The sequence below is a fragment of the Scyliorhinus torazame genome, chromosome 24, assembly GCF_047496885.1.
Source record: "Scyliorhinus torazame isolate Kashiwa2021f chromosome 24, sScyTor2.1, whole genome shotgun sequence".
NCBI lineage: Eukaryota > Metazoa > Chordata > Chondrichthyes > Carcharhiniformes > Scyliorhinidae > Scyliorhinus > Scyliorhinus torazame.
In genome coordinates this window covers 51,850,322-51,872,680 of record NC_092730.1, presented here as the reverse complement: position 1 = coordinate 51,872,680, position 22,359 = coordinate 51,850,322, and the positions used below count along the sequence as shown (strand labels likewise).

General features: G+C 43.4%; 2 non-coding genes across 2 annotated transcripts; one reads left to right on the top strand and one right to left on the bottom strand.

The window, feature by feature from the left end:
- Positions 1-13,365: 13,365 nt before the first annotated feature.
- trnak-cuu (transfer RNA lysine (anticodon CUU)) lies at positions 13,366-13,438 on the bottom strand. Its single transcript has one exon. It is a non-coding gene; the product is annotated as a tRNA-Lys (tRNA).
- A 4,352-nt stretch (positions 13,439-17,790) lies between these two features.
- Positions 17,791-17,881, top strand: trnap-cgg (transfer RNA proline (anticodon CGG)). The gene is given in 2 exon segments: positions 17,791-17,826; positions 17,846-17,881. It is a non-coding gene; the product is annotated as a tRNA-Pro (tRNA).
- The last annotated feature ends 4,478 nt before the right edge of the window (positions 17,882-22,359 follow it).

Below are 22,359 nucleotides of genomic sequence, written 5' to 3'. Positions count from 1 at the left end.
AATAATAATACTAATAATCTCTTATTGTCACAAGTAGGCTTCAATCAAGTTACTGTGAAAAGCCCGGAGTCGCCACATTCCGGCGCCGGTTCGGGGAGGCTGGAACGGGAATTGTGAGATGGCGGGGTTTTCATGTTTCAGGTCTAGTATAACCGTGTGATCTCAATCTAATTAATTTGGTTTTGCTTCTGCTAATCTTGTCTCACAGTGAGGCAAACCTCACTGATTTGATAGACGAGTGATCGTTCTTCAGTCTTGTCATTGTCGGACCCGCTGAATATGGAGGCATATCCTGTGTGGCAGGATTTAGCTCCAACTCAAGCTATAAGTTTGTGGATGATACCACTGCGGTAGGTCGTATCCCAAACAATGACGAATCAGATACAGAAGGTAGATAAATCACATGGTTGCATAGTGCACTGTCATTTGAGTGTACATTTAAGACATGTAAGTTTAAGCAATGTACATTTAAGAAAACAGTGATGTCAGAGAGTGGGTGGAGCTGGGCTTTAGGTCAGCCATTTTGCAGATTTTTACTTTCAGTTTAAAAAGCAGCTTGTGTGTGTGTGTGTGTTTCCAGAGAGCTGCAAGTTTGAAAAGAGATTGGGAGTGTCTTCGTTTGCAGGGTGCTGGATCTCTGACATAAAAGACCACCTCTGGATCATTTGGGTGATTTAAACTGATAATTGTAAAGCCTTCAACCTGATGTGATTCTGTTTAAAGGTGTTAAGTCTCTTGGAAGTTTGAAGGAACATTTTAAGCAATTGGTTCTGTTGCAATATTTTCTGAGTTATCTTTGAAGTAAGGGGCATTCAGAGATCCAATGTTTATTTAAGATGTTAAGTTGAGTTCATGGAATAAACAGTGCTTTGTGTTTAAAAGCCCACGACTCCATAATTGTATAATAATAATAAACCTAGGGAAAAAGCCGTGTGCTAGGAAAAGCAACAAATCCATTAAAGGGAGAGGTTGGTTGAACTCCATGATACATTTTGGGGTTCTGAAAACGCCTCACCCATAGAAATTGGGGGCTCGTCTGGGATAAAAGTCTATCTACTGGATTGGCTTTTGTGAACTTAAAGACAGTGAGGGATTGTTCCTTTTCCGGTGTGGTATTTTAGTTTACGTGGGGAGAGTGTTGTGAACAATGGCTCTTTCAGAGGCTCAGAAGTTTTTGGGGGTGGAGAATGTCACACGAAGTACTTTACGGGCAGAAACGAAAAGCAGACTGTTAGATTTGGCAAGAACATTGCAGTTAACCTTACCTGACAAAATGCGAAAAGATGAAGTAATTATGGCGGTGGTGAAGCATTTAAATTTGCATGCGATAGAGTTTGACACATTGGAAATGGCAAAAATTCAATTGCAAATTAAACAAATGGAACATGAGAAAGAATGAAAGCGGCTTGAATACGAGAGGGAGAGAGAGGAAAGAGAAAGAGAAAGAGAGAGAGAGAGGAAAAAGAAAAGGAGAGAGCAGAAAGGCGAAAAGAAAGAATAGTCCTAGCAGAACAAAAAGAAAAAGAAATGGAAATACAGAGGAGGGAAAAAGATAAAGAGAGCGAGTTTGAACTTCAGAAAATGGCCATGAAACATGACAATCAGTTAACATTGGCAGACGTAAAGGGAAACGTACAGCTGGATGATAGTGATGAGGATAGTGTGAAAGCGCGTCATAGTCGAAGGCTTGGTGGGAAACTATTTAAATATGTCCAAGCACTGCCACGGTTTGACGAGAAGGAAGTGGAAGCCTTTTTCATTTCATTTCAGAAGGTAGCTAAACAAATGAAATGGCCACAGGACATGTGGGCGTTACTGATTCAAACAAAGCTGGTAGGTAGAGCTAGTGAAGTGTTTGCATCACGACCGGAGGTGGAATCTGGAACGTATGAGCAGGTGAAGAAACCCATCTTAAGTGCATCTGAGCGAGTGCCTGAAGCTTACAGACTAAGGTTTAGAAATTTAAGGAAGGAATTTGGTCAAACATACATGGAGTTTGAAAGGCTGAAACAGAGTAATTTTGATAGGTGGATAAAGGCTTTGAAAATAGACCAAATGTATTAAGTTCTCAGAAAATTATACTTTTGGAGGAGTTTAAAAATTCAATTCCTGATGTAGTGAGAACTCATGTGGAAGAACAGAAGGTTAGAGCTGCGAAATTAGTATCGGAAATGGCAGATGATTATGAATACGTTCATAAATCAAAGATTGTTTTCCGACATCAGTTTCAGCCGATGAGGGATAGAAACTGGGGACATGAGAAATACTCAAGTGGTAAAGGTAAAGGTGATATGATGGGAGACAATAAAGGGAGTGTACCTCTGATTAAAAAAGAAATCCAGGAGGGTGGAAAATAAATGAAAAGTTTCAAATGTTTTCACTGTAATAAACAAGGTCATTAAAGTCACAGTGTTGGTGGTTGAAGACAAGCACTGAGAAGGGTGATGTGGTAAAACAGGATAAGACGGTGGGGTTTGTAAGAGTGGTATAGGAAATCCCAAGGGACGCGAAGGAGGTGCAAACAATTGTACAGCCTGTTCAAGAAGTAATTGTTAAGAAGGTGCCAGATGTATTTAAAGAATTTACTTGTGTGGGTAGAATTTACTTATGTGTATCAAGAGGAGCAGGTGAAGAAGTCACAATGTTTTGAGATACAGTGGCTAGTCAATCTTTAATGGTAAAAATGAGGAATTATGTAGTTTGGGAAGAATGTTGCCAGAAAAGGTGGTGATATGTGGAATTCAGGGTGAGAGGAGTCGCGTTCCATTGTATAAGGTGAGGTTGGAAAGTCCAGTGAAGAATGGTGAAGAGGTAGTAGGAGTAATAGATAAACTATCTTGTCCAGAAATACAGTTTATCTTGGGTAATGATATACCTGCATCGCAGGTGGGAGTGATGCCTACTGTGGTTGATGAGCCAGTGGAAAATCAGTCAACTGAAGTGTTGAAGGGCGAATATCCTGGGATTTTTCCGGTTTGTGTAGGAACAAGGTCGCAAAGTTACAGGTTAAGACAAGAGGAGAAATCAAAGAGTAAAGGTGAAGTTGAAGTGCAATTATCAGCAACAATTTTTGATCAGATGGTTGAAAAAGAACAAGAACAGGTGGAGGATGAGGCGGATATTTTTAGTTCAGGAATATTTGCGGAGTTATAACAGAAAGATGTAGAAATAAAACGGATATATCAGAAAGCATATACGGAAGAGGAATCTGAGAGTATACCAGTGTGTTATTACCGTAAACATGATGGCCTGATGAGAAAATGGAGACCTGTACATATGCAGGCGGATGAAAAGTGGGGAGAAGATCATCAAGTAGAATTGCCGGTAGGGTATAGAAAGGAGGTGTTGCGAGTTGCACATGAGGTACCAGTGGGAGGTCATTTGGGAATAAGGAAAACACAAGCTGAAATCCAAAATTGTTTTACTCGCCTGGACTACATAAAGATGTAGTTAAATTTTATAAATCATGTCGCACATGTCAAGTGATAGGGAAACCTCAAGCAATGATAAAACCAGCGCCCTTAATACCCATTCCAGCATTTAAGGAACCTTTTACAAGGGTCCTAATCGATGGTGTAGGACCGCTTTCTAAAACAAAAAGTGGGAATCAATATCTTTTGACTGTAATGGATGTGTCTACTAGGTTTCCAGAGGCCATTCCAGTACGTAATATTACAGCTAAAAGGATTGTGGAGGAGTTACTTCATTTCTTTACTAGATATGGACTACCACCAGAAATTCAATCCGATCAAGGAACTAATTTTACTTCAAAGTTATTCAAAGAAGTTATGGATAGCTTAGGAATAAAACAATTTAAATCAACTGCGTCCCATCCAGAATCGCAGTGAGCGTCAGAAAGTTTGCATCAGACATTAAAGCCAATGTTGAGGCCGTATTGTCAAGATTAACCAGAGGATTGGGATAAATGAATCCCATTCGTATTGTTTGCAATTAGGGATGCACCTAATGAGTCTACCAAATTTAGTCCTTTAGTCCGCCTAAATTGATTAAGGAAAAATTGGTGGGTGCGAAATCGGAAATTACACTATTGGATTACGTGTCAAATTTTAGGAAACGATTAAATAGAGCAGGTGAATTGGCTAGACAACATTTGAAAGTTGTACAAAATGGAATGAAATGGGTAGCGGACAAGAAATCCAAAGTTCGTAGTTTTGCCAGTGGGGATAAAGTTGTTACCAGTGGCAGGGGACCCTTTAAAAGCTAGGTTTTGTGGACGGTATCAGATTGAAAGGAAATTAAATGAGGTGAATTAAGTGGTAAAAACACCAGATAGAAGGAAGACTCACCGAGTGTGTCATGTGAATATGCTTAAAAGGTACTTTGAAAGGGAAGGAGAGAAAAATGAGGTTTTAATGATTCTAACTCAAAGTGACGAACCAAATCCAGATGACTGTGAATTTGACATCCTCAAATTAAATTGGATAATGAGGATGTTCTTAAAATTTGGTATGAATTGTTAAGTTACCTTCCAGAGGAAAAACGAACTGGCCAGAAAGAGTTATTGAAATCACATGGGCAAGTTTGTAGTGATAAATTGGGTAGTATTAAAATTGCTATACATGATGTAGATGTAGGAAATGCTGTTCCTATCAAACAACATTCATATAGACTTAATCCTTTAAAATTGGCACAGGTTAACAAAGAGATTGAGAGTATGCTTAAAATGGCATAATTGAAGTGGGTAGCAGCCAATGGAGCTCACCCATAGTGATGGTACCTAAACCAGGCGGTACCCAACGGTTGTATGTGGACTCTAGAAAGTTGAATGCAGTTACAAGAACTGACTCTTACCCTATCCCACGTTTGAATGATTGCATTGAGAAAGTAGGACAATCTGCTTTTATTTCCAACTTCCAGATATGGAAAGAACATTTAAAGCATCGTATGGAGTTCTTCGATCGACTTCAGGTGGCGGGGTTGGTAATGAAACTAGCCGAAAGTGAATTTGCAGGAGCCCGAATCACTTTCCTTGAGGAGTTTCTGATACCCTCAAGAGGGAGGGAAATAATGCGATTTCTTAGAATGAGTGGATTTAATCGAACTTTAGTGCAAACGTTTTGTGGCGTGATTACTCCACTGATGGAATTGCTGAAGAAACGTAAAAATATTCAATGGACAGCGTACTTTCAACAGGCATTTGACTGCCTGAAAGCTGTGATCACCAATGTCCCTGTATTGGAGAATTGCAAAGGACTATGTGGTCAGGTTGAACCAAAGTAACTGATTCTAAAGAGAAATGCAGAGTAGTAGAGGAATGGATGGATCATTATCATAGAATTTACAGAGCAGAAGGAGGCCATTCAGCCCATCGAGTCTGCACCGGTTCTTGGAAAGAGCACCCTACCCAAGGTCAACACTGCCACCCTATCCCCAGAACCCAGTAACCCCACGGGCAATTTTGGACACGAAGGGCAATTTATCATGGCCAATCCACCTGACCCGCACATCTTTGGACTGTGGGAGGAAACCGGAGCACCCGGAGGAAACCCACGCACACACGGGGAGGATGTGCAGACTCCGCACAGACAGTGACCCAAGCCAGAATCGAACCTGGGACCCTGGAGCTGTGAAGCAATTGTGCTATCCACAAGGCTACCGTGCTGCCCCCGTGCAGAGATCTCGTGCAGAGATTTTGTTCAAAGAGACTGACAATCGAGAAGGATTTCGGTTGGAGGAAGAAGAACAAAGGAAAAATGGACTATATTATTATACCTGTTTGCATGTGTTGTTTTTTTTTAAGCGAAAGTGTATATTTACTGTGTATATTTCTTAGTGAATGGTGCAAAAGTGAAAAATGAAACCATCTTGAAATTGAAGTTTTTTTTTCTTGGGTGGAGGTGTCATGTAAGAGTACCTTTAAGACATGCATGTTTGAGCAATGTACCTTTAAGAAAACAGTGATGCCAGAGAGTGGGTGGAGCTGGGCTTTAGGTCAGCCATTTTTCAGGTTTTTACTTTCAGTTTAAAAAGCAGCTTGCGTGTGTCTGTGTGTTTCCAGGGAGCTGCAAGTTTGAAAAGAACTTGGGAGTGTCTGTGTTAGCAGGGAGTTGGAGCTCTGACATAAAAGACCATCTTTGGATCATTTGGGTGATTTAAACTGATGATTGTAAAGCCTTTAACCTGATGTGATTCTGTTTCAAGGTGTTAAGTCTCTTGAAAGTTTGAAGGAACAGTTCAAGGAATTATTTACTGTTGCAATATTTTCTGAGTTATCTTTGAAGTAAGCTGTGGTAAGAGATCCAATGTTTATTTAAGATGTTCAGTTGAGTTCATGGAATAAACAATGTTTGTCCATCTGTTCCGCACTGTAACCAATCACTGTTTGTCGATGTACCATTTGGCAATGCACTGTGTCGATTATTCTTTTTTTGCCCACTCTGTATGTAATGTGTATGTGCCTTGGTAGCAGAAAAATACTTTTCACTGTACTTCAGTACATGTGACAGTAAGTCAAATCAAAGTGGTTCCTCTCTCCCTACCCGATCAATTCATCTCAATCAGAACAAGACTGAATTTTGAATTCTCGCTTTTCCAACACAGCTCGATGCAATCCGGCCTCACAACCTGGAATGGATTTGCACGTCAGTGATTGCAGATCCATCATCGAAAAATGAGTCCCACTTCCGAGAAAACAGCGGATGAAAAATGGACGAGGATGGGATTCGAACGCCGTTACAGAGCACAATGGACTAGCAGTACATCGCCTTCACCACTCGGCCACCTCAACCGACAAGTGCATGCGTCGAAACGTCTTAATTTGTTTTGCATCCATGAACTGATGGACAATATCCGCCCAGAGTCCAAAGATGTGCAGCTTAGGTGGATTGGCCATGATAAATTGCTCTTAGTGTCCAAAATTGCCCTTAGTGTTGGGTGGGGTTAGTGGGTTATGGGGATAGGGTGGGGGTGTTGACGTTGGGTAGGATGCTCTTTCCAAGAGCTGGTGCAGACTCGAAGGGCCGAATGGCCTCCTTCTGCACTGTAAATTCTACGATCTTTGACTCCAGCCCCGTGTTCAATGTTGGAAATGCAGTGTTTTTCAATAAAATGAATTCCCATCACATTCAGGGACTTTTATGAATGGACTGATGTGAAACACTTCAATATTATTTCCAAGAGGTTTCCACACAGTGTGAAAGGCCCCCGCTGAAAGACTGGAATCAACCAGCATTTGACAGCAAAAATAAACGCTCCCGGCTTCACAGAGGAATCCGTCGATCATCGGAACACACATTTCACGATGGACATTTTCTGATCATTCAGTTACAGGTTTCTACTCCTGCCTGGCTTTATTCCCCAGGAAATAGGGATTATATTCTTTCAGCGAGTCGTGAAAGTATACTTGGAGCAGATTAATGGTAAATTATTGTGGTACGATGAGACTATTGCTGGTTGAAAGGTAAACTTTCCAGAAAGTGCCTTCATATTGTGGTTGATAGCAAATCGGCACCACATTTAAAACAAAACACAGCTTAACTCGTAAACTTAAATTAAACTAATTAATTAATTAGTGATGGCTGGTCAGGTGATGTGCTTGAGCTGCTTGATGTGGGAGCTGGCAGATCCCATTGCGAGCTGCAGCGACCACATCTGCAGTAAGTGTTGGCTGCTCGAAGAGCTCCGGCTCAGAGTTGATGAGCTGGAGTCTGAGCTTCAAACACTGAGGCACATCCGGGAGGGGGAGACTTACCTGGACACTGTGTTTCAGGAGGCAGTCACACCTGTCAGAGTAACTAGTTTAAATCCTGCCAGTGGCCAGGGACAGCAGGGTGTGACTGCAGGTCAGGCAGTTAAAGGGAAACAGCAGTCAGGAACTCAGGAGCCTCAGCCCTTGACCCTGTCCAACAGGTATGAGGCACTTGCTCCCTGTGTGGATGGCGAACAGGGCTGCAGGAAGGATGAGTCAGCTGACCAAGGCACCATGGTTCAGCAGGCCATTCAAGGGGAGGGAGTAAATAGGCAAGTTGTAGTTGTAGGGGATTATATTATCAGGGGGATAGATAGTATCCTTTGTGAGGAGGATAAAGAGTCCCGCATGGTACGTTGCCTGGTATATCTGACCGGCTTGAAAGGATACTGAGAGGGAGGGGGAGGATCCAGTTGTTGTGGCCCATGTCAGTACCAACAACATAGACAAGTCTAGGAAAGAGGACCTGTTTAGAGATTATAAAGAGCTAGGATTCAAATTAAAAAACAGGTCCTCAAGGGTCATAATCTCCGGATTACTGCCCGAGCCACGTGCAAATTGGCATAGGGAGGCAAGAATAAGGGAAGTTAACCCGTGGCTGAAAGAGTGGTGTGAGAAAGAGGCGTTCCTTTTCATGGGGCACTGGCATCAGCTTTGGGACAGGGGGGACCTATACCGTTGGGATGGTCTCCACCTGAACCGAGCTGGGACCAGTGTTCTAGCGAAAAGAGTAAATAGGGTGGTCAATAGGACTTTAAACTAAAGATTGGGGGGGGGGGGGGGGGAAGGGACAGTCAGGGAACAAGAGGTGAAGTAATCAGTGAGAAGCGTAGCTGCTTAGAAATAAAAAAAAGCACGAAACGACAAAACTGAGGAGAGGTTACGATAGTCCCCATCCCACAAAATATGACACAGTGTATGGAAAGGCTCAGTAAACCAAGGTCCACCACACTAAGAAAACAAAAAGGGACGGTCAATAGAGAATTAAAGGTGCTATATTTAAATGCGCGCAGTGAACGGAACAAGGTAGATGAGCTTGTGGCCCAGATTATGACTGGCAGGTATGACGTGGTCGGCATCACAGATACATGGTTGCAGGGGGTTCAGGACTGGCATTTAAACATCCAGGGATTCACAACCTATCGAAAAGACAGAGAGGTGGGCAGAGGGGGCGGGGTTGCCTTGTTAATTAGGAATGAAATTAAATCAATAGCACTAAACGACATAGGGTCAGATGATGTGGAGTCTGTGTGGGTAGAGTTGAGCAACCACAAAGGCATAAAAAACATAATGGGAGTTATGTACAGGCCTCCTAACAGTGGTCAGGACCGGGGGCACAAAATGCACCACGAAATAGAAAGTGCATGTCAGAAAGGCAAGGCCACAGTGATCATGGGGGACTTCAATATGCAGGTGGACTGGGTAAATAATGCTGTCAGTGGACCCAAGGAAAGGGAATTCATTGAATGTTTACAGGAGGGCTTTTTGGAACAGCTTGTGATGGAGCCCACGAGGGAACAGGCCATACTGTACTTAGTGTTATGTAATGAGCCAGACTTGATTAAAGATCTTAAAGTAAGGGAGCACTTAGGAGGCGGTGATCATAATATGGTAGAATTCAATCTCCAATTTGAAAGAAAGAAGGTAGAATCAGATGTAAAGGTGTTACAGTTAAATAAAGGTAACTACAGGGGCATGAGGGAGGAACTGACGAAAATCGACTTGGAGCAGAGCCTAGTGGGAATGACAGTAGAACAGCAATGACAGGAGTTTCTGGGAGCAATTGAGGACACAGTACAGAGGTTCATCCCAAAGAAAAGTAAGATTATCAGAGGGGGGATTCGGTAGCCATGACTGACAAAGGAAGTTAGGGAATGCATCAAAGCAGAAGAGAAAGCCTGTAAATGTGGCAAAGAGTAGTGGGAAGTCAGGAGATTGGGAATGCTACAAAAACAAACAGAGGATAACAAAGAGAGAAATAAGGAAAGAGAGGATCAAATATGAAGGTAGGTTAGCCAGTAACATTAGGAATGATAGTAAAAGTTTATTTAAATACATTAAAAACAAACGGGAGGCAAAAGTTGACATTGGGCCGCTCCAAAATGACACTGGTAATCTAGTGATGGGAGACAAGGAAATAGCTAAGGAACTAAATAAGCACTTTGCGTCAGTCTTCACTGTAGATGACATGAGTAAAAGCCCAACAATTCCGGAGAGTCAGGGGGCAGAGTTGAGTATGGTAGCCATCACAAAGGAGAAAGTGCTAGAGAAACTAAGAGGTCTAAAAATTGATAAATCTCCGGGCCCAGATGGGCTACATCCCAGAGTTCTAAAGGAGATTGCTGAAGAAATAGTGGAGGCGTCAGTTATGATCTTTCAAAAGTCACTGGAGTCAGGGAAAGTCCCAGAGGATTGGAAAATCGCTGTTGTAACCCCCAGTTCAAGAAGGGAACAAGGATAAAGAGGGAGAACTATAGGCCAATTAGCCTAACCTCGGTTGTTGGCAAGATTCTAGAATCCATTGTTAAGGATGAAATTTCTAAATTCTTGGAAGTGCAGGGTCGGATTAGGACAAGTCAGCATGGATATAGTAAGTGGAGGTCGTGCCTGACAAACCTGTTAGAGTTCTTTGGAGAGATAATAAATAGGTTAGACCAAGGAGAGCCAATGGATGTTATCTATCTTGACTTCCAAAAGGCCTTTGATAAGGTGCCTCACGGGAGACTGCTGAATAAAATAAGGGCCAATGGTATTCGAGGCAAGGCACTAACATGGATTGACGATTGGCTGTCAGGCAGAAGGCAGAGAGTTGGGATTAAAGGTTCTTTTTCGGAATGGCAACCGGTGACGAGTGGTGTCCCGCAGGGTTCAGTGTTGGGGCCACAGCTGTTCTCTTTATATATTAACGATCTAGATGACGGGACTGGGGGCATTCTGGCTAAGTTTGCCGATGATACAAAGATAGGTGGAGGGGCAGGTAGTATAGAGGAGGTGGGGAGGCTCCAGAAAGATTTAGACAGTTTAGGAGAGTGGTCCAAGAAATGGCTGATGAAATTCAACGTGGGCAAGTGCGAGGTCTTGAACTTTGGAAAAAAGAATAGAGGCATGAACTATTTTCTAAACGGTGACAAAATTCATAATGCTGAATTGCAAAGGGACTTGTGGGTCCTAGTCCAGGATTCTCAAAAGGTAAACTTGCAGGTTGAGTCCGTAATTAAGAAAACAAATGCAATGTTGTCATTCATCTCAAGAGGCTTGGAATATAAAAGCAGGGATGTTCTTCCGAAGCTTTATAAAGCATTAGTTAGGCCCCATTTAGAATACTGTGAGCAATTTTGGGCACCACGCCTCAGGAAGGACATACTGGCACTGGAGCGGGTCCAGCGGAGATTCACATGGATGATCCCAGGAATGGTAGGCCTAACATACGATGAACGTCTGAGGGTCCTGGGATTATATTCATTGGAGTTTAGGAGTTTGAGGGGAGATCTAATAGAAACTTACAAGATAATGAATGGCTTAGATAGGGTTGATGTAGGGAAGTTGTTTCCATTAGCAGGGGAGACTAGGACAGGGGGGCACAGCCGTAGAATAAAAGGGAGTCACGTTAGAACAGAGATGAGGAGAAATTTCTTCTGCCAGAGAGTGGTGGGTCTGTGGAATTCATTGCCACAGAGGGCGGTGGAGGCCGGGACGTTGAGTGTCTTTAAGACAGAAGTTGATAAATTCTTGATTTCTCGAGGAATTAAGGGCTGTGGAGAGAGAGCGGGTAAATGGAGTTGAAATCAGCCATGATTGAATGGTGGAGTGGACTCGATGGGCCGAATGGCCTTACTTCCGCTCCTATTTCTTATGGTCTTATGGTCTTATATTTAGCGGATTCGTCCATGACAAGACTGAAGAACGACCACTCGTCTATCCAATCGGCGAGGTCTGCCTCAGCGTGAGACAATATTAACAGAGTGAGAACCAGGTTAATTAGATTCAGATCACACGGTTACAATAGAACGGAATCAGGAAAACCCCGCCTTCACAGCCTTGCCATTCGCCTGAGGTATCGTGATCCTCAGGTTAAATCACCATCAGTCAGATCTCACCGTCAACGGGGAAAGCAGCCTATGGTTATCAGGGACTGAAGCGACTTAATTTACTTTGGAACTGGATCAATTTATGATGTTTCCAGGATGCGACTTCCCTCAGACTGATCAAATGATTGACAGCCGGAAAATTTACGACCATTGAGGAGTTACTGGTACCTGAGGCTTAGTTGCAGTATTGGTTTTAAATGTTAATCATGAAATCCAGAGATGAAAAGCCGGGAAAGTGGGCATGAGGATCATCATGAAATCATTAAAATGTAAAAGGTGACCATTCGGCCCATCGACTCTGCACCGACCCTCTGAAAGTGTCCCTATGCCCCAACCACATCCCTGTAACGCACTACCCAACTTTATAAACACAAAGGGGCAATTTAGCATGGGCATTCCACCTAACCCACACACATTTGGACGTGCGAGGAAATCGCAGCACCCGGAGGAAACCCATAGACACAGAAAAAAAGTGCAAACTCCATACAGTCAGTGACCAAAGGCTGGAATTGAACCCGAATCGCGGGCGCTGTGAGGTAGCCACTGTGACAACGTGCCACCGTATGAGGTCATAACACGTCATATATCAGATCAAGCATGATCTCATTGAAAGACAGAGCACATTCGATAGGCTGAATGGTCTACTTCTGCTCCTCCGTCTTTTACCCTGATATTGTGTAAATGTGTTCCGGTTCTTGTGTAAAACTCTTGTTAAAACAACACAGACACCGTATGTCGACTGCGTCTGATTATCTGGCGCAGAGAAGGCGATTGTGGAATACATGTCGTACCCATCAAACTCTGCTACTCACCTGACTGAGATATGTTCTGTATCTGTAAATCACAGGTAGTGTTCGCGAGTGGAGGGAACAGTCTGCACCTCAGTCTCTGGAACAGGTTGTGAGAGCAGGATGCCTTCATTATGAATCAATGTCTGGTACTATTTGTGAGAGTGGAATGCAGTCTCTATCAGACATTGGTACTGAATGTCAGTGTGGAAATATTTCTGTATCTGTCAATCACAATTACTGTTTGGGAAAAGTGAGATGAATCCGTAACATCATCACGGCTGTGACAGACAGAGAAAGACACAGAGAAATGCAGGAAGAGACTATCAGGACACACACACAATGACACAGAGAAAAGGTGCCGATATGAAGAAACTGTTTTTTTTTCGGAAAATGTGTTTTCTGCTGCACACAGAGAGGCTCTGTTTGAAAATGTATATCCTGCTGTGTAACCGTGCTCTCTGCTGTGTAACCGTGCTGTCTGCTGTGTAACTGTGCTCTCTCTGTCGGAACCGTCACTCTGCTGGTGACAGATCTTCGCTGTGGTTGTGTCAAATCGTTCCCTGTTGTGTAAATGTGTTCCCAGTTGTGGAAATTGATCCGCCTAAAGCAGAACCTTTCTGCGCCATTACTGCGACGAAATTTCAATTCCAGATTTGTTAAATCTTGTCACCAAGGGTTAGTTCAGACCTCTGGATTCCCAGTCCAGCGACATAACCTTGCCTTCTTGTTGTGAAGACAGTTCATTCAGCATTAATCTTTTCCGATAATAGTAAGGAAGCGCCCAACATGGGGCTCGAACCCACGACTCTGGGATTAAGAGTTCCATGCTCTACCGACTGAGCTAGGCGAGCTGGTGCTGCATTGCCCATTAAACATCTTCTTGTGGAGAGTGGCTGCGGTGCTCATTCGGAGGGTAAGTAATGACTTGTTGGGCCGAATGGCTTTCTGCGCTGGAGAATCTACGATTCTATGAAGCAAGGAGATTGATGCGTTCAAATGCTTCTGCTATAATGTCCACTCCTGACACCATGTAGAAATGGTCGTCTTTGAATGACTGGAAACCAAGGAGTTGTAATAAAAAAATAATTGATTTAATAATTGAGCTGCTCCTCCTGGCTTGTGCTCTGACCGCGATCCGGGGAGAATTGCAGGAATCCAGACACGTGATCATTTTAGTTGCGTCATCACGTGACCATTCGGTCTCCACTGGTCTCCCTCTGTGCTCTATTTTCTAGATTCATCATTTTAATTTTCATCCAGACTGGGAAGTTTAGTGCTGCTGCATTTGAAAAGGAACATGAATTTCTAATATTTTTCCAATGTAACTGATGTTGTTACACAAACTATTTAATCAGTGGAATTGTGCGTTTAGGGAACTCAGATTTTCGAATATCTGAAGGCTTCTTTCCAAATCGAATGGTTATTTTCCACAAGATTCAACCCCTCCTCACATAAACCCCGGGGACGCTTTGATCGCTTGAATGCAATAACTTCCTGGGGTGATTCCAGGCCGGTTTTAGAATGTATTCTATCGACCAAATTACTGTTGAATGATGCAGCTGTGATGGCCGAGTGGTCAAGTCGTTGGACCTCAAATCCAATAGCGTTTCCCCCCCCGCAGATTCAACTGTGATTCGAAATGTTTGTTCAACTCCCCGGAAAAGCTGCCGGCTCGACAATGAATCGGAATTTCGGTTGATTGTCTGTTAACTGTATTAACATTTATCGAATTCAGTTTTTTAGAAAAACGTTCTTTTTGGAAACTAAACGAAACATAAAGATAAATAAGGAGTTCACACTCAAAGCAACAATCAATAAATAATAAAGTTTCCTGCAACGTTCGGAAGGAGAAGCAGCAACGGCAGCGAATGGAAACGTGGTTCGGTTTCATTCAGGTGAATGTATTTCTGTGTAAAAAGATCGTGGCAGAAATGGAACATTTAAAAAAAATATTTTCTTGTTCTCTTTCTGTTGTCTCTCTATATGTTTCTTTCTCTCTCCCTCACTCACTGTTTTTGTGCTTCTCCGGGGACTGATTGGATACACAGTGAAACTCAGCCCCATCTCATCCCAACTCTTTTGGACGAATACGTCCTGGTGATGGACGGTCGTGAATCAGTAGAAGAATCGACAAACTATTCCATTCTTGCTCTGTAAGAAGTTCCATTCCTGGTTGTGAGGTGGCACTAGGATGAAGGGATCGAGAGAGAACGAGTCTGACTCTTACTCTTCAAATCATTTCGTGCGCACTTGTAGAAAGTGGATGTGTCTGAGAACAGGAGAAAAGCAGATCATGGGGGTGTGATTGATTTTTACTGAGGCGGACCTAGAAAAGTGAAGGAAACTTCTAAACAGTCAGCTTCTGTCTGAGAGCTGGTAAGGAATTACGGCTGACATTGAGACAGTTCATAGTGAATTCTTACAGCAAATCGAATCTTGAAGCGGTGTTGGCATATTATTTTCGTAGAGACTGACATAGTTTCTGAAATGATCAGTTGTGCTTGTTTTTGTTTTGTCCAGTAGTTTGGGTAATCTATTTGGAGCGGGTGCAGTTGGTCAATATCTGTGCCTCTTGCTTGCCCAGCTCGCCGGGCAGCAGCAGCTCCATTCCTCGCCAAATGTGTGGACACAAACGGCAAACACACATTATTGTATCCCCGTGGAGGTTCGAACCCCGCTCGCAGCGGCTCTGCTCCGGAATATTTACTCAGCTCCATAAACAAACCACTGACCACACAAATAATCGGGACTCCCTTTGCATCTCATTGATTGTTTTCACCCAATTTGGCTGTTTCGGGAATGAAAGTAAAAATTTATCGCGTCTGGTAATTAGTATTTTTAAATAAACTACACTAAGCATATGAAACAATACTTAATAAATGATAATTAACGAATATTAATCAATATTTAAAAAGTGTTCTGCAACGATTGGAAGGAAAAGCCCATCCCATCAGGGCAGGATATGTTGGGAATGGATCGGAGTGAAACATTCCCAGACCATGTCCAACATGTTTCTCCTCAGCATGAAAACTCCCCGCGGAAACACTGAAACAGACACTCATTTGATCACATCATGATTAACATCACTTACACCTTAACCATGAGGCCACTGATGAAGTCATGATGACTTCGAATTTCTCCTAAAATGCCAACTGAACCCACTGACTGGCAGAATTACATTACCCACGTGATTGGCGAGGCGCATCCACAGACCGACTTGCCGAGTGGTGCAAACTGACATCACTGCTTCTGATCAGCTCCAGAACAGAGAGATAAATGTCACATTGTCCTTTCATATTTCTAATTTATAATTGTGTGGGGAAACTGATGGGCTTTGGACGCAATTAAAAGTTGCTTCAAGTGAGATCAAATCAGCGGCTGGCTCGTTGGTCTAGGGAGACCTGTGCCACACAAAGCAACAGAGTCTGCAGATACAGAATGAATCGAATATCCACATGTCACACCAGAGAACACGTAGGAAAACAATTCAGCAGTCAAGGGCATTGAGCCTCTGATCTCCGGGTAAGCGTTCTGCAAGGCGGCCTTCAGGACGCGCGACAAGGAAAATCGCCGAACAGAAACTTCTAGCCAAGTTCCGCATACATGAGTACGCCTCAACCGGGACCTTGGATTCATGTCGCATTACATTTATCCCCCACCATCTGGCCTGGGCTTGCGAAATCCTACCAACTGTCCTGGTGTGAGCCAATTCACACCCCTTTAAGCTAGGGTTAGTCCTATCTGGTTTAGCACATGGCTAAATCACTGGCTTTAAAAGCCGACCGAGTCAGATCAGAAGCACGGCTCAATTCCCGGATCAGCCTCCCCGCAAAGGCGACGGAATGTGGCTTTTCACGGTAACTTAATTTGAAACCTACTTGTGACAATAAGCGATTTTCATTTCATCTCTGTTCCTGTAAAGACTTAATTACCTGCAAATGCTGGCATTCAAAGCATTGTCTTGCATTTTTGACTTTGCCTATATATATGTTTCCGGAACATACCTCTTCATTCACCTGAGGAACGAGCAGTGCTCCGAAAGCTAGTGTTTGAAACACACCTGTTGGACTTTAACCTGGTGTTGTCAGACTTGTTACTGTGCACAGCAGGGACTGACAGATAAAGATTCATTCACCACCCAAATGTCTATATGCACCTCCCCAACACACGCGCATGCCCACTGCCACTGAAAGTTTTGTCATGATTCTGATATGCAGACGTTTTAACGGAAACTAGCAAACAACATAATGATTTTATCCACTCAATAACAATATTAGAGATTGATCATTACATATTTAGTTCAACCTTCACACAGATTTTCAGAGTATGAAAGATATTGAATGAATGACAGACTCTCATCCAGTCCCAGAGACTCTCGCAAAGCGATTTAACTGAATCCCAAAGACAGATTGTTGCAGAAGATATGTAACAAGCCGAAGAATGATTAGTATATTACAAATATGGAATGAATCTGACTCTGCCATATAGTGTCAGGGACTGAAATATGCAGCAATTGTATTTCAAAATTGATCGCACTTAGCAGGGTGGTAGTGTCAAATAACCGGATGGTGCGAATCCTCAATGTGCAAATGGGACCTTGTCGCCACAATGACTGTGTAACGGTCACTCTGGACGTCAAGACCATGGGAGACCGAGCTCCACAGACTGACTCCTACTTTCCACAGACCACCACTGACTGAATAATGGGGAATACCAAGAGCTGAATTATGTTGTCAACACTCACATAGAAATGGCACACAGAATAAAATGGCGAGATCGTGGAAAATGTGGACCGTTTTCCATGACCGGAAGCCACCATTGGAAAAAGGCAGATCCATCAGACAGGATTCGCCCTCACCTCCAATGTGTCAGCTCAGCCTTCAGCAGATTGAGAAAGAGAATACTTGAAGAGCAGCTTCATGACAGAATCGTTCGGAGTGACCATTGCACAGTGCTTACTCAGCAACGGCAAAGACTGGTCCCGTATGTGTTTTATTCTGTTCGCAGTGGAGGCCAACAAACCAAAAATAACCCAATTTACCCAATGATCCCAGTACGAAAAGCAAGGGACAAAAATTGTTTCTTTTGATTTTATTTCAACAACGAAACAAAATTGAACAGGAATTAAAAAGCGCATTGAGCTGATACAATAGGCTTCGGGACGCAATGATAAGCTGGTTTGAGTGACGTTTGCCTGTTGGTTGGCTCGTTGTTCTAGGGGTATGATTCTCGCTTCGGAATTTCCGTTAATGGTAACATGCGAGAGGTCCCGGGTTCAAATCCCGGACGAGCCCTGTTTATGTTTAATCAGTACGATCCATGTGGTGTCGTTGACTGAAATCGGGAGCAGGTTTGAGCTCCAGAGAATGTGTCAGTACAGAACACGCGAAGAAACGAACGCGACATTTAAAGACCGTTTCACCATGGTGGAGGACTCTGAATCCAAATATAGATATCACATAGGATATAAAATCCTGGAACAAGCAGAAAAACTCTGTGAGCCTGACGTGATTTAACACGCAGCCTTCGGATCGGCATTCAGAAGCGCTATCGGGCGCCACAAGGCCTCCTGTCGAAGATTAAATTTCAATGCTGACAGATTTCCTCATTTACACCTTGATTATATTCTGTAAAGTGACGATCAGAAGAGAATCATGTGAGGAAACAGAATATTCGCTCCCTCGCTCCTTTCCCTCTTCCTGTTGATTTACATCGAATGGAAGAGTAACAGGAAAAACAAATAACCAGAGAGCAGAAACACAACATTACCCTGTGGGATCAATTTATTCTCAAATGTGTCAATATATTGAGTGAGTGAGAAATACTTTAGCCTTTAGAGTTCAAAATGAATCTGAATCTGATTGAATCCACGAATGATAAGAGTTTTATGTCCTTTTGTTTCTAATCGGTGAGATGCTGCAAATTGTGGGCCAGCAGTTCCCCAAGTACAAGGGAGCAGTTCCATCCTTTCTTTTCTTCCTTCCTACATTGTTCTCTCCGTTTCTACTTTCTCTCCGAGGTGCTAAAATGTTGGGAATTCCAATTTAATTTCCTTTTCAGGCGGTGTTTTGTCAATTCCAAACGATATTGAACATTCCAATCGAATGGATTTGTTATTTCCCATTGTTGCTTCCTGTGTTTATTGTGTTGTATTCTCTCACTGTCTGTTTATGATCAATGTTCCGTCTCGCTGTCTGTTCCTGTGAAGATCAGCGGCACCTCCCGCCTAGCAGCCTTTAAGTTGCTCTGCGCCAATCATAGAAACATAGACAATTGGAGCAGAAGGAGGCCCTTCGGCCCGTCGTGCCTTCTCTGCCATTCATTGTGATCATGGCTGATCATCCAACCCAATTGGCTGATCCCTCCTTCCCCCGCCTCCCCTCCCGTATTGTTGATTGCCTTCTCCCCATGTGCTTCATCAAACTGTTTCTTGAAAATATAGTGGTTTTGCCTCAGCAAATTGCTGTGGGAGCAAATTCCAATCTGACCAAACTCTGCGTAAAGACATTTATACTCTTCTCCGTCCAACACGGTCTACCCCATATCCTCAGACGTGACCCCTGGTTCTGAACATCCCACCATCAGGAGCATTCTTCCTGCATCAACTCTGTCCAGTCCTTTTGGAATTCGATAGCTTTCTATGAGATCCCCTCATTCTTCTGAACGCCAGCGAATACAATCGCAACCGCCCAGTCTCTCCTCATACGTCAGACCTTTAATCCCAGGAATCAGTGTGCTGTACCTCCGCTGCGCTCCCTCTACAGCAAGAACACCCTTTCTCAGAGAAGGAGACCAAATGTGCACACGATATTCCAGACGTGGCCTCACCAGGGCCCTGGATAATTGCACCAAGAATATTCCTGCTCCTGCACTGAAATCCTCTCGCGATGAAGGCCAACATACTATTGACGTCCTTTCCCGCCTGCTGCACCTGCAAGCTCACCCTCAGCAACAGGTGTACGAGGACCGCCAGGTCTCGTTCCACATTCCCCTCTCCTATTAATGGACATTCAGATGACAATCTGCCTTCCTGTTTATGCTCCCAATGTGTATAACCTCACATTTATACATATTATACATTCATCTGCCATTCATTTTCCCACTCACTCAACACATGCGGAGTTAGAGCAATTCATCCTGTCAGTTCGCATTTCATTATAGTTGGATTCCAGCTTGCGTGACTATCTGTGTGGAGTTTACACTTTATCCACGTGTCTGCATGGGTTTTTTCAGTGTGTTCCTGTTTCGTCCCACAGTGTAGGTTGGGTGGATTCGTCATGAGCAAGTGCGGGGTTATGAGGAGAAGCGGAAGAGGGGGTCCAGGTCGAGTGCGCCTTCCGAAGTTCGGTGCAGACTCAAGAGACCGAATGTCCTGCAGGGTTTCTCTGGATAACAAATTAGAATCGTCAGAACTCCGACATTGACGGGATGTTTGAGGGGTCCGAGTGATGTCCATCATGATGCGATCAATTGTTTGTATCTTTCAGTCTTTCCGCGGTGTTTTATTTACAATGTGTAGAAGCATGTTGGACATGGTGTTGAAGTGTTTCCCATCAGTCCAATCAGAACAATCCCTGAGCTGACATGATGGAAATGTAATTTGCTGACAGGAACAACATTTCCAACTCTTCACATCTGGCTGCACATCTGGACCAATGTACAAAGACAACCTTCTTCCGTTAGTTACTGGGGATGTTAAAAGTCCATGAGGTGGTTTGGTGAAGTCAGGTTACATGGCGAGTTGGCCGAGAGGTGAAGGTGATGCGCTGCTAATCCATTGTGCTTTGCATCTGCGGGTCTGAATCCATTCTCGTCGACACGGAACTAGGATGAAGGTTAGATTCGGAGTTCAACATGCCTGAGGAATGAATATTCTTGCACCATTCTGAATACCGATATGCCTAATCCTCTGTCTGATAATCGATTTAAATCACGACACCAGTTTTGGGCAGGAGTTTGGCACCATGAAAACTTGCGGCTTCAGAAACTCCAAAACAGACGCCAGCTTCATATGGGGCACTGCTGGCAGATTTTGTCTTTCCGGAACCGGCAGCCCAGCTGTGAAAACAAGTTAATCAGATGATCTCATTGCACTGTAAGACGTGGGAGCAGAAGTAGGTCATTCGGCCAATCGTGTCTGCTCCACCATTCAGATAGGTTTTAACTGATCTGATATAATCCTCAAACCCACTTTCCCACATCATCCCCATAATCCTTGATTTCCTTACTGATTAAAAATCTGTCTGTATCAGCCTTGAACATATTAACTGACCCAGCCTGACAGCCCTATTCGGTGACAAAAATTGTTCCACAGATACACTATAGTCTGAGAGAAGAAATTACTCATCATCCCTGGTTTGAATGGGCGGCCCCTTACTCTGAGATCATTCCCTTTGGTCCGAGACTCTCCCACATGAAGAAACAACCTCTCAGCATCCACCCTGTTAATCCCCTTGTAAATCTATTAAATCGGTGAATTTGAATGGTGGGATTTCTTACGTGTAACCCAAAGTTTAGTTCAGGCCTCTGGATTCCCAATCCAGTGACATAATCTTTCATCCCTCTGGACATAAAACAGTTGATTCAGCTCATTGTTAACATCTTGGGCCAGTGGGCCTATGAATGGCAAATGGTGTTTAATTTGGATAAATGTGGGGAGATGCATTTTGGTTGATCCAATCAGAGCTGGACTCGTTCAATTAATAGTAAGGAGTTGGGTACAGTTATAGAACAAAAAGATCAAGGAGTGTACAGGTCCATAGCTCCTTGAAGATAGAGTCGTAGTCGGACAAAATGGTGAAGAAGGCATTCAGAATGCTAGGTTTTATTGGTCAGAATATTGAATACAGGAGTTGGGACGTCTTGTTGAAGTTGTACAAGACATTGGTAAGACCACACACGGTATGCTGTGTTCAGTTATGGTCACCCTACTATAGGAAGGATATTGTAAACCTAGAAAGAGTTCAGAAGCAATTTACGAGGATGCTACCAGGACTTGATAGTCTGCGTTATAAGGAGAGGCTGGATAGGCTGGGACTTTTCCCCCAGTAGCTTGAGAGGCTTCCGGGTGATCTTACAGTGATCTATAAAATAATGAGGAGCATAGATAAGGTAGGTAGTCGACACATTTCCCCAAAGGTAGATGTGTCTCGAACTAGACGGCATTTGTATAAGGTGAGAGGGGAGAGGTACTAAATAGACCAGGCAGGAAATTTCTTCACGCTGAGGGTGGTGAGTATCTGGGACGGGCTGCCAGAGGCAGGGGCGTGTACAATTTAATCTTTAAAAAATCAGTTGGACAGTTACATGGGCAGGGTGGATAAGAGAGGGCCAAACACGGGCAAGTGGGACTAGCTTAGTGATAGAGACTGGGCGGCATGATCAAGCTGGGCCGAACGGCCTGTTTTCATGCTGTAAACATCTATGACTCCATCCATCTTCCTGAGGACATTCGAATTTCCTCCACAGAATTGTTTTGAACCGATTGATACATAATAATTTATTCTACACTTTATCTAAATTAGACAGATATTGTGGATTCATTAGGGGCTAAACAAAATATGAGAGACAATTGAATGAACAAAGTTACAAGAAATTACATTCCAAAAAACCACAACAGTGTTTGGATGGACAGGTGGAAGTTTCAGCTGAGGAGGGAAAACTCGGCAGTCAGCAAGTTCCACCGGATTTCTGTATAAAACGACCGCGGTAGGACTCGAACCTGCAATCTTCTGATATCATCACTGAAGTCAGACGCCTTATCCATTAGGCC